The sequence below is a fragment of the Dendrobium catenatum genome, unplaced genomic scaffold (genome assembly GCF_001605985.2).
Source record: "Dendrobium catenatum unplaced genomic scaffold, ASM160598v2 fragScaff_scaffold_963, whole genome shotgun sequence".
NCBI lineage: Eukaryota > Viridiplantae > Streptophyta > Magnoliopsida > Asparagales > Orchidaceae > Dendrobium > Dendrobium catenatum.
Genome location: NW_021319425.1, coordinates 974889 through 987129, shown reverse-complemented (window position 1 = coordinate 987129; position 12241 = coordinate 974889).

Genomic DNA, 12241 nt, shown 5'->3' with positions numbered 1-12241 from the left:
AATTTCATGATTATTACGTACATTGTAGTTCTCTTGGTCATTCGAAAGAGAATTGTCGTATTTTACATCCTCTTCCCAATCCTCCTGTTAAATCCCTACCAGTCAATGTTGTAGCCCAACCCTCTTCAGATACCATTGGCATTGATGATGTTAATGTGGAAAATCCTCTTGTCATTCATGTTAATCCGAATGTGGATGAGGTTAATGGGGAAAATTGCACTGGGGCTATTGATCTTGTTAATGGAGGTACTGACCCGTCGTTTGTTGCTTTGCCGATGGTGCCTGACTGTGGCCTTAATGAGGAAGTTGATGAGGTTAATGAGCTGAATCATTGCTTAGCTAATTTGGTAGCTAGTCCTGTTATTTATCCTACTTCTAATGTGGATGTCAGTGATAATGAACCTACGCTTTTCGATGACGATGATTCACCCGCGGGAGGTGAGATCAATGCGGGCACTCCAATTGAAACTCATGCTGAGAGTGGTGAGGTGGCTTTGATTACTACTGCCCGATTAAGTCCATTACTGCCTGAGGGTGTTGATCCTGTGGCTCAGAATGTTAATGTTCCTTTGCTTGATGTGCATATAACTGTTATTTTGAGTGAGGCCTTATTAGCTCAACTTGATTGTAAATCAAGGGATAAGGAAGTGTTGAATAGTGACTGGATAAGGCTTGATGATGGCATTTCATCTATTGGTGAGTGGGAAATGAATGAGAAAGATTTGGAGTTACGGGATAATTTTGATTTAAGCATTCTTCAAATTGTTGATGTGGGTTTTTTTAAAAAGAGCGGTAAACATAAAACATGGAAATTAAAAAAGAAATGATTTTCTGCTTGGGTTTTTCCTTCTTCCTTTGTTGATTTATGTGTGTTGCTATTGGTTTTTTCGGATGGACTATTTTGGGGTATTTTCTGAATTGCCCTTCTCGGTTTGAGGACTGGGCGATGATGTGGCGGTTCTTTTTTCATCATCAGGATGTTGTGGCTTATTGGCAACCTTTGGTGGTGTCTGTTTTACTCGGTTTGGTGGCTTTTTAGGATGCTAGTTTATGATTTGACTTCTTCAACTGTTTGGGGCATTTCCTCCTCTGGATGGTCCTTGCTCAGCACCTGGGTGTTGGTATAAAGCTTCTTGCCAATGACTGAGCCCGACTGACTTTTGTCTTTTCTATTGATGTTGTTCCCTCTTTTATTTATTTATTTATTTATTTGTATTATTATTTTGGCTTTGGGCCTTAGAAGGACTTGTACTTTTATTTTTATCAACGCATAAGCCCCTTTGTGGGTTTGGTTGTAAAAAAAAAATCTTATAAGTTTTTAGTTGAATCAAGCATCTTCACGAATTGAATACAACCAACTCAATATTGCTTGATTACGACATCATTAACACACCCTATTGCTAAAAAAGATATGATTAAGAAAATTAATTTAGGACACATCTCAGTGAGTGTTTCATATTTGGGTTATATCTACTGAGATTGTCACTATAAAAAACTATAACTAGCTCCATATTGCTTACATCAATGAGACTTTTGCTTGAAATTCAAAAGATTTTAGAGTCCTAAAGAATCCAAGAGCTCCATCGGACCACCGTCCAGCCATCTTTGTTGAACCACCACCTAACTATTATTGTCATATCATCATCGTCCAACATTTGAGTATCGTTGCTCGACTATAGTTCTCTAATTATGAACCCCCACTACGATCATTCAAATACCGTTATTTTAATCATATTTTGTGATAATTTTGATATATATATAAGATTAATTATTTTTCATATTTTACAGATTCGTTCAATTTTCAATTTTCTAAATAAGTTTAATTAAATCTAAATAAAATTCAGACAGATTCCTCAGCCTAAAACTTCATCATCTCTTTTTATCAATCATTTGAATAAATATTACCAAAAAAAAAAAAAAAAAGCTTAAAGGGTAAGCATCATAAAAAAGAATATTATTTAAAAAATCAATATATAAAGATATCTCTTATGGCATTAAATCAAATAAAAATAATTTTATAATTAAGTCGTTTTAATCGAGCGAAGGAGTCTATAGATGAGAAAAATGGTCCCTCTTATTCGAAATTGCTAGTTGGTTTCCACCTAAAAGCACTTTCATAAAGTCAGCATTCATGGAGCCGTAAATTATTATTTAATACATATATTATTGATACTTACAGTACATTTATTTAGTTAAATTATTTCTCTCCCTTTCCTTTTCCTTTATTTTTTTTCTTAAATATTATAATGCAAAGTCTTCAATTTGTAGGCATTTTTTAAAAGAAGCGAGCCACACCGTTGAGAATGACATACAATTTACATCAATTATCAATTTATTTATGTGGTTATAGGTGAATATGCACACAAAATACGCCACCTAATTTTTGGAATCAAAGCTTTGTAATAATATAATATAAAATTAAGAACATGTGATTTTTTTTTGTATAAGATTAATAATGAACAATGTGGAGGTTAATCATATTAGGGAAATTTATTTGAAAGTACACAAAATTTGATATTCCAAAATAATTATTGATATAATTCTTGTTCGGCTAATTTGGAACTATTATAATTAATTGGAGGATCTTTGTTGAATATCATTTGAGGGGAAGTTAGTGCCCCACTTGAGCTCATATGATCTCATGAAAGTTAGAATCCCACTTGATCTTATTCAGATGGAATTGTATGTCATCTAAGTGAAGATACAAGGGTTTAATCGTCCTCACTATTGAATAAAAGGAGATTGCACAGATGGAGCTAATAGTTTGATTATAGTTATAAGAGATTACATAATACGTGATAGAAGGTTGAGATGATTATATATTGTCAGTTGAATGGAGACAATGTAATAGAGTTTAGATGTCCACAATTGGGCAACATAAGTCAAATTATGGGTTTGGGTAATACCAGTCAGGCGAAAGTGATCAAATGATCGAAGTTAAATGATGGTGACAGTAGTTGCTGATAATGATGGACGATAATAATCATGGGGCAATGCAAAGAGTTCTTTATATCTCTTAGCCATAAAACCTATTTCATGTAGATAATGGAGTTTTATTTATAACTTTATTGAGAGAGGTATTTAGCAAATTGACCAAATTTTTTTTTAAAAAAAAACTCCTTTGATTGACCTATTTTAATACCTTATATCATATATCATTTCTCTCAATATTTAAATGTCTTAATGATGTCTCAATTAGATAATTTTAAACTTGATGAATTTATCTTATTGAGTCGCTAGATTTGATTGCTAGCATGCAAGATTTGGAGATGGTTTTCAATTAACATTTTCAAGTTTTAATCGCACTTTTAGTGCTTCATTCGTATTTATTTTGAGTTGGATCATATCATTTGATATGTTACACAAGTTTATTTTGTAAAGATGTTCAATTCAATTATAAACTTGCTAAAATTTGAGTTCAAATGATCCTGAATTTAATTCTAAAAATTTTCTATTTAAATATATTTTTGGATTTGCGTGTGATCAAGTTAACTTTTGATAATATACAAACAAAATAAATCAAATATCCACACATAAACCTTGAATATATACCCAGCTAATGGCTCAGCAATGAATATGCAAAAATATCTCAATAATCATACAATTTTGGGCCGCGTATATATATATATATATTAATTTTCATTTTTCAGCGCGAAAATAAAATTTAATTTTCCATAAATGTTAGAAAAACTTCTAATTTCAAGCAGCTAAAAAGCTCTTTAAGGAAAATCAAAATCTTACAGCGACAATCCACATGGTATATCGCAGAATGGGTCCCACCATGGGGACCGTGTGGGCCATCAATGGGATTTGGCGGGATCGTAATTAAGAAAAAAAAATATAATCATGCGTAACATTAAAAGTTTTAATTTTTTTTAAATTAATATTCACTTTTATTTAAGTTTAAAATTTTATTTAAATATTTAAACAAACAATAAAATATAATCTCGCATTTTTATTTTTAGATAAATAATAATTAAATATTATTTATTTATTTATGTAACTCCCCAAAAAAAGGTAAAGATTTTTCTTATTGAACTAATATAGAATTTTTGGTTGGCATCAGCAAAAGATCCATAGATTGATCAATTGCATATTGATAAAATATCAAAGTCATGATAAAAATATCGAACTGAAAATATCCAAAGAAATTATTAAAATTATTATCTTTTCATAAACTATTGTAATTAAAATTATCAATTTTCAACATTGCCCGCATAAACTTTACACAACGCTATGAGAAATTCATTCAATTAACATGATTTGGGCTATTCTAATAATTTTTTTATACGTTAGACGAAATCTAATAAATTAGAGTTGGGTAAGGGTCATGGCCCCACTTGACCTGATCGAATTGGCCGGCTCCACATTTGAAGTTGAACCGACCCGACTTGATCTGTTTGCATTCATGGATCTTGTTTAGGAGTAACTAAATATTTTCACTAATGAGGAAAAATCTATGAGCATTTTGGCTGGGTCGAAATGAATCAACCTGAGCATATCCAACCAGAATAAAACTTGGTTATGAACTTGCAGTTTAAACACAACAATCAAGCCACGATGAGCTTCAACGATACTGTTCACTCTTGCACCCAGTTTGACTCGACAAGACTGGTTTGGCCTGTGGGGTGGCCATATTTTATAGAAATTTATGAATCAATCAGGAAAGATTTAATATCACAAAATTATTTTTAAAAAAAAATATGAAAGCTGATAAAATATGTGGTTTGTTTGCGATAGTTTTCATATCATTTTCTATAGCAATTTTATAGCGCAATTTTTTTTTTAAAGCAATGAAGAAATATTAATCAAAAGTGGTCCCAAATAAAATCATAATTTAAAGAAAAAATAAGTTAGATATTAAAATTTTGTAGACAGTGATCAAATGAAAGGAATGATACAATCACATGAACATAGAAATTTATGGAGCTAATTTCAATATGTAAATGTTGAGGGTAACTATATACTTTGTTGAACTCAACTAATTTAGTTGATATATATCTTTAAATTTGTTATTAAGGTCATAAATTTGAATTGCATTACATCATCCTTAAATCCACTTGGTCAAGTATGAAATTTAATGTAGATTTTGAAAGAATTTTTTTTATATTAAATTCATGATAATCCAAACTTTGATTTCAACAAATTTGTCATCAATTGAATGTCTCGATTTGATAAGCCCAACGATATGATACTATAAGGGATCTGATTTGAGCATAGATGAGTTCAAATCAAATACTTGAAATGGAACTGAAAACTTCATAACATTAATTGCAATACCAAATGATCTTCAAAATTTTCTTGCTTATATTCAAAACGAACCCAATATTGCTAAATTCTAAGCTCGATTACGCACCAAAATACAAAAAGAACAGTTTAGAACTAAAGAAATCAATATAGGTCGTCAAATGGAGAGTTTTAAATTTAGGCTAGATTCATCTATAATGCCATTGATATCAACTATAAACAGCTTCATATTCTCAAAATGAAAAGGACTTGGACATAAAAATAGAGAGAGCTTGGAGATCTAAGGATCTCCAAAGCTTTTCCCGATGATCGGCTTTGATAACCACCTCACCTACCATTGTCATATGGTCATCTTCATCCAACCATCATTGCCTAGTTATCATCATTCGACCACCATCGTTTAATTATTATTTCCTAATTATCATTGCTTGTCCTTTATAATATTTTTGACCTATATCTTATCAACTATTATAATTTGACTATTTCATCACCCTTCACAATTTGTCTAACATTTCAGTGGTAGATAAAATCATCTTCGTGCTAGTACTTTTATTAAGAATGTTACACTTATATTTTAAACTCATACTAATAGTTTTTATTTATAGCTTCTATTCAAGGCCATCCTAGAACCTTCTAGCTGATGAAGGTGGTCAAAATATTTGAAGAAATTCGAAATTTATGTTTTTTCATGCTTAGTCAAGTCACGAGTCCTGGCTTATTTTGTAATGAAATGCACCATTTCTATTACTATCTAGGACCTAATTAATTTTTATCACTTTATTGGATATTGTATGTCAATGGAGCATTCATAAGTTCTATTAATATGATAGGGATCCTATTTAGTTGAATTTCTATGCAACCAATAATGCCGTTTTGATATGAAGCCTTTGTAGTAGGGCTAATACTTACTATTAATTTTAGAGCACAAAACATGATGATCTACACTGATTCTCAAATTGTGCCTTCTCAAGTTAAATGGGACTTTGACATTCATAATTCATAATTGGTATAATATCTCAGCTAGGTGAAGTTGCTTCTCTCTCATATTAATAAATATCAGGTCATTACCATATGTAAGAAATAAAATGATTAACTAATGCCCTTTCCAAGGACACAACTTCAATAATATAAGATTTATATAAGAGAACGTGCATTGAGAATAGGGGTGTTAATATTTGACACGACACGAAAATCCGACCCGGAAAATCCGGGTTGCCCGACCTGATTTCAAAACGGGTTGCGAACCCGTTTAAAACGTCTGCCCAGCTGCACGTGGACCTGCCCGACCCTACCCGCCCCCTGCCCAGCTGCTAGGATCCCTATCATATTAATTTAGGAGTTAGCACTCTCTCATAATATTGTTGGACTAAGTTTTTAAGAGATCCCTCATCCATAAGTCCAATCATCTACTTTTAAAAGACTTTAAGTAATGTGTCCTTGAATAGGCGAATTATCACGTCCGAACATCGGACGTTCGTACATCCAATCCAGATGTACCACGTCATCCAAATACATAGGGACCCGGTGTATTTTGGTGATGTGGCGCGTGTGGATTAGTGTCCGAACGAATCCGGACACCGGACGTAATAATTTGCCCCTTGAATATCGCTTATAAGTTTGCACATTTGGTATAGGTATTCTGTGCTCAACATTGCTCCACCTTAATTGAACCTGCCCCGAATTTAACCCGTTAGCAATCCGAATCTAATATGTAACCTATTTTAATTTAAAAATGTTTTCATTAGTTTATTAATTATAAATTTAGGTTAATTGATAAAAAAATACAAATTAATTATACCAATAAATAAAAGAAATTAAGTGATACGACATCACAAAATTAGCTTGATCGGGCACGAATCTCGAGGTAAAAGCTAGTTGGAAACTTCAAAAATTAATTCCGGGAGCACCCAAACTCCGATTTCAGCGATCTTATAATCAAACTGAGCGTCTCGGAAATACAAACCCAACGACACCAAGATCAACCCAATCCGAGCCCAAATGAGTCCGAATCAAGGACCCGAAGCGCTGTTGGAAGGTTAAAACCTCAATTTGAGTTACCAAACGGTCTCTGATTTTAACGAGCTTATACTTGAATCGACCGGCTCGACGATACGAATCCAACGAGGCAAAGATTGCCGAATTCCAACATCACTAAGGCCTCCAAATATCCAACGAACTGTGCATGATCAAAGGATTCAATATCGGTCGTCCATTCAAACCACTCCCAATTCGCCCATGATCTCACACGCCTATTTACGGGCTGTGCCACTCCAGAAAAACTATAAATAGAGCCCTCATTCTACACAAAGGGGAGAGGAGTGAAGGGAGAGAAGAAGAAGAGAAGAAGGAGGAGAAGGAAGAAGCTCCTCCTCGACCACCGCCGGAGCTCTTCCTGCCGCCCGAACACGCCGGGATTCTGCGTGATATTCGGGAGAACGCAGGAATTCTTCCCAACTTCTACGTGATGTTGAAATTATTCCCAATTTGCAACAGAGTTCCCTTCTGACGTTGAAACTCAGCCCAAGTGAAGCCGGAGTTCTCCTCTGCCACCAACAGACGTCGGACTTCTACCCGACGTCGAACCTTCACTCTGCGCCAAGTTTCTACCCGACGCCAGACTTCTACCGGTTATCGGACTTCGCTGGACGTCTAAGTGAAGATGGATTTCTTTCCATTGTTGGACTTCTACATGACGCTGTCCTTCTGATCTTCGTCGTCAGACTACAGTCTTTCCGACCTCCGTCACCCGCCGACTACGGTCCTCCTGACTTATGTCGCCCGCCGACTACAGTCTTTCCGACCTCTGTCGCCCGTCGACTGAACGATTTTTCTGTCCGGATTTCGTTTTCGTTAGCGAATTTTGTCCGTATTTTCCGACTGGTTCAGTTTTTACCGCGTAACTTTTGGTATGTTATTGAAGTGCCGAGAGTGCACGTTTTGATTATTTTCTGGAGATTTTTGAGCGGATAATTTTGATTTGGCGGCATTTTCTGTTGACTGTAAATTTTCACGATGTCTGAAAATGTTATGGCAGTAGAATAAAAGTCTTGCAATGTTGTTATGAACATTCTGTGATAATTTGGTAATGTTTCATTTTTAGGAATTTTGTGTAAATTCCGTATACTGCCGTTATGCCGCTGGATTTTTATACGATTTCTGAAATTGTCCGGATTTGTTCTGAATTGATATGATATAATTGTGTGCTATGAAAAGGGAGTTATAAGGGGTCAGGATCCTGTGAGATCCTGTCTGTGTCAGGAAAATTTTGAAATGAGCTCTGAAATCCGAAGACAAGTTCTGTTCAGGATCCGATGATAAGTTCTGTTATGGTGCTATAAGCACATCTGTTCTGGTGTCTTGAGCACAAAGGGAGACATAAGGGGCCAGAATCCGAGAGATTCTGTCAGTGTCTAGGAAGGGAGGCGTAAGGGGCCAGAATCCGTAGAGATTCTGTCAGGGTTAGGGAATCTGTTCTGACTTTTGATATGTTCTGATTTGACATGTTCTGATTTGATATGTTATGATTTGATCTGTTATGATTTGATCTGTTCTGATTTGATATGTTTTGATTTGATCTGTTCTGAATTGATATATTCTGATACGATTTTGATATGATTTCTGATTCTGATACGATTCTATTATGTTCTGATTTGATCTGATCTGTACGATTATGTTATGATTCAATTTCTGGAATTATGATTTTTGTGATTTCTGTTCTGTTCTGATTCGATATACGATTCTGATGATCTGATTTATGTTCGGATTTTGTTTGATGTATTTGATGTGGATTCTAAGGATTTGGATTGGAGGTTTGATGTCTTACAGAGCTGTTGTAGCTCATCCTTGTTTTCTGTGTGGTTTTCAGGTTCTGGGAAAGGGAAGGAGGTCTTGGACTAGACGTTTAGAGTTTGATCTGTTATAGGAATTTTGCTACTTTTGATTTTTGTACAGTCATGGCTTTTCTGTTCTGTTTTTCTTTCTGTCTAAAAGCTATAAGCTGTATTTGTACATGATTCTTTTTTAGGAAGAAAAATATAGATGATCTGTTTCGCTGCATTTGATGTTTATAGTAGCTCTGTGTGCGTTTGTTTGTCTTTATGTTGGAAGAAAGTTTTGAAATAAATTCCAAAGCCAGATCCTGAATCAGTTCAGTTAGTCTGAAGTTCCGGCATCACGACCCGATGCGAGCGGGATCCGCCCCGGTCGGGTTGGGTCGTGACAAAGGTAGTGGGGTAAGGTATAATTGGTAACTCAAAAATATTCATCATTGAAAATATTTTATTGGTAGATAGCTTAAAACATAATTTGCTCAGTATTAGCCAACTTTATGATAAAAGTTTTTGCATAATTTTTTTATTTACCAGCTACATGATAAGCTTAAATGGAAAAACTATTTTGTAGGAAAAAAGAATTAATAATATTTACATGCTTGATTTGAATTGCATTGAATTTGCCACTTTTCTTTGCTTACAAATTATTAATGATGGATCCTGTCTTTGATATAGGAGATTGTGTCATGCAAGCATGAAAAATAATAAAAATATCACCCATCAAAACTTAGTGAGAGGCATACCTAAACTCTAAGGATTACCTGTGTGATGCCTTTCATTTAGGAATATAAATCAAATCCTCCTTCCACTCAATCAAGGACATTAACACTAGCAAACCTTTAAAAGTCCTTCACATGGATCTTTTTGGACCCATTAGCACTACATGCCTAAAAGGAAAAGTCTTTGGGTATGTTATTGTTGATGATTACTCAAGGTTTACTTGGGTTAGATTCTTGTAAGAAATAGATTTAACTACTAAGCAAAATGTCATTGTTTCAGAATTTTATTGATTATGAGAGATTGTTTAGAACACTATTTTAAAACTTTCATTGTACAACAACATTGTTTTATCATGTCAGAATTTCTTTCTAACTCAATAAAATATCAGTCTTTTCAAACTATCCAATGTAAATTTTTTCAGAAAAACACCTAAATATCAAGAATGACTCTCTCTATAACATGTATAAAGTTACACAATAAAACTCTATCGGTTGCAAAACTATTCCTATTTTTACAGTACAAAAGTAGAAAATTAATCAGGAAAATCCCAATATTTTCGTACTTTAAAAGTAAAGATAAACATAATGTAACATACATAAAGTTAGACAACTTTTAGGACTAGGCCGATTGTAGAAAATTAACAAAGTCAGTAAGTCACCGAAGCCTAGCTTTGTCTCTTTAGAAATCTCCCTCTCTCTCTTAGTCATCTACCTAAGAAATAAAGAGAGTATATTTCACAAGCTTAATCAAGACATACTTTGGGTTAATGACAGTAACCAAGAAATAATCAATCAATTTAAGTAGATAATCTTATATATTATTGCATTGCAGTAAAAGAAAGACAAATGAATAAAATTCAGAAATTCACATGGTGTTTTACTGGTAAGCAATAGATTTAACTACTAAGTAAAATGTCATAGTTTCAAAATTTTATGGATTACTAGAGATTGTTTAGAATACCATTTTTAAACTTCATTGTACTACATTATTTTCTTGGGACAAAATTGCTTTCTAACTTAAAAATTAACAGTCTTTTCAAACTATGCATCATAAATTTTTCATAAAAATATCTAAATGTCAAGAATGACTCTCTATAACATACAAAAAGTTACACAATGCAACTCTAGCGGTTGCAAAGTTATTCCTATTTTTACAGTTCAAAATTAGAAATTTAATTAGGAAAATTCCAATATTTTCGTATTTTAAAAGCATAGATAAACATAATGTAACCTACATCGATTTAGACAACTTTTAGGACTAGTTCGATAGTAGAAAATGAATCAAAGTCGCCCAAGTCCAACTTCGTCTCTTTAGAAATCTCCCTCTCTCTCTTTGGCTGGCTGCCTAAGAAATAAGCTAGGAGAGTAGATTTCGATAAAATATAAAATGAGCGGAAAATGATATTTGTTATAAGATTCAAGTTAGGTGCCGCGATGCTCGACCCTGCAATGCCATAGCGCTCTCCACAAGACATCACAGAGCTGCAGTGTTGCCCCTAGCTCTGTAGCATAGAATTAATTTGGCAAAAATATAGAGAGCTCAATGTTGTAGCGCTGCCTACTCCATCGTTGCGGTGCCCTAAGGGAAAATTTTTAAATTTTTATGCATGCACACAAACCTCCGGGATCCACTTAAGAATAGATTCATACATTCACATGCACACAAAACGCCAACAAAAAAACGCACAAAATACATGAAGAAGATATTATGAATGCAAAAATTTGATTGCCCTTACTAGTGTTATAAAAACCCAGGAGGACATCATTATCTGAGAATGTGACGCGAGGACAATCAAAATTCATGAAATGAAATTTTTTTTTAGAAGATCACACAACATCAATATTGATGGAATATTTATTTGAAATATAATGAAGCCTCTGACTAAATTTGAAGCAAATTCTAGAGTTTTGAATTAAATTTTTTAATAATTTTTATTCTAATATAAATGCCAATTTAAAATAAAATATCAAATTATGATTCAGGAGGATTTTGGTTTAAACCACTTGAGAGGTTAACATTAGCATCACAGGAGTTTTTATAACTCATAATTTTTTCTCAAATTGTTTAGCATTACAAAATTTTAAGATATTTAATGCTTAATTTTTGAAAATGACATAAAATGACACATACTTTAATATTCGAAAATGAGGGCAAATGATACATCATCATAAAATTCACTTCATCGGGAATGAATCTTCAAGCAGCAATTTAATGGGAAACTTTTAGAATTGACTTTTTGAAATCATCCTAATATGTATATTCTCTTATTTAAACCATGCATACATCATATTTAGTTCATTTTTATTTTAAATATATAAATTATCACTAATCATTTTATTTTAATGTTTGATATGAATTTATTATATTCAATTTAAGTAAAATTCATTTCTAATGATATTTAAAAAAAATATTTCAATTACAAATTCAATAATTCCTAAATTAAT